Raw genomic sequence first — 1,165 nt, 5'->3', positions numbered from 1 at the left:
ATATGTATTTTTTAAGGGCAATCACAGGTGGGAGGGAAGGAATGGATGTTGTCCCTGGCCTGAAGTGGCTCTGAGGTGCCTGGCTTTTTTCTGCACCTTGCAGAGGATGACCCTCTGCAGGAGGGCTTTGGGGTTTATGCCTAGTAGGCCACCTCCCCTCTCCCGCTGAATGTCTTTCTAAAGCAACCTCTTGACCCCAGCCCTGGAGGAGGGCCACAGGTTATCAGTGGCCAGGATCCCAGAGCCTATGACCCTGAGATGAGGATTTTGAAGACAGATCATGAAAGATAATCTGTGTGAGGCAGGGATGAATAAATTTGGACAATAGCAGCAGCTGAGTCCAAGGGTCAGTGTCTGGGAGTAATTTAGGAAAGTTCAGTGCTGACAGCTGTGTCTGGAGTTGAACATCATAGCCGAGTCAGCTCCTGGGCTCCTCCACTGCTTCAGGCCAATGCAGCTCTGGCCCAGGACACAGAGACAGCTGTGGTGAGGCAGAAAGCAGGGCCCCCGGGGCCCAGATCACCATGCTCCTGCCAGCAGTGTGACCTTAGGCAAGTCCTTGGGAAAGGAAACTAGTGTCTACTTGAGTGCATGCAATGCCCTTTCACAAATGTCATCCTCGCTACAGCTGCTACAGCGTAGTGAAGAGGGTCATTTCACCAGGGGGGACGCTAGGAATGTGTGAAGGTAACTGAACTCATTCCAGGGGAGTGGAGCGATCGAATGGGACTCAGGGCTTCTGAACGCCAAGTTCTGGGCTCTTTCCCCTCCATGTACCCATCTCACGAATGAAGCCACACATCGTAGGTTCTGAACCCCGCCCTTCTCACAACCTTGGTCCTGAGAGTTGTGGCCACCTTCTGCCTGGCAATACAGTCATCTCACTCTTGCCCCTCTCCCCAATCCTGTTTGTGGGTCTAGGCCCCAGGGGGTCCCCCGAAGGGCGGGTATTGAGACTTTGGTTTCCCCTCTATCTCTATTCCCAGGCCTTCTACCCACTCCGGAGGGCCGGCTTTCTCCTCCCCGGTTTTGGCAGGCGGGCTGACATCCACGGGGATTCCAAGGGAAACTGGGAACAGAGTCCAGCTCCAGGCGCGCCTTCCCCGCCGCCCAGGACAGCCCTTCACCGCCGGCCTCAGCTGAGTTCCCAGCCCCTCCCTCGTCT

Source organism: Myotis brandtii, unplaced genomic scaffold (assembly GCF_000412655.1).
Source record: "Myotis brandtii unplaced genomic scaffold, ASM41265v1 scaffold469, whole genome shotgun sequence".
NCBI classification, from domain to species: Eukaryota; Metazoa; Chordata; class Mammalia; order Chiroptera; family Vespertilionidae; genus Myotis; species Myotis brandtii.
This window is presented reverse-complemented; position numbering follows the sequence as displayed.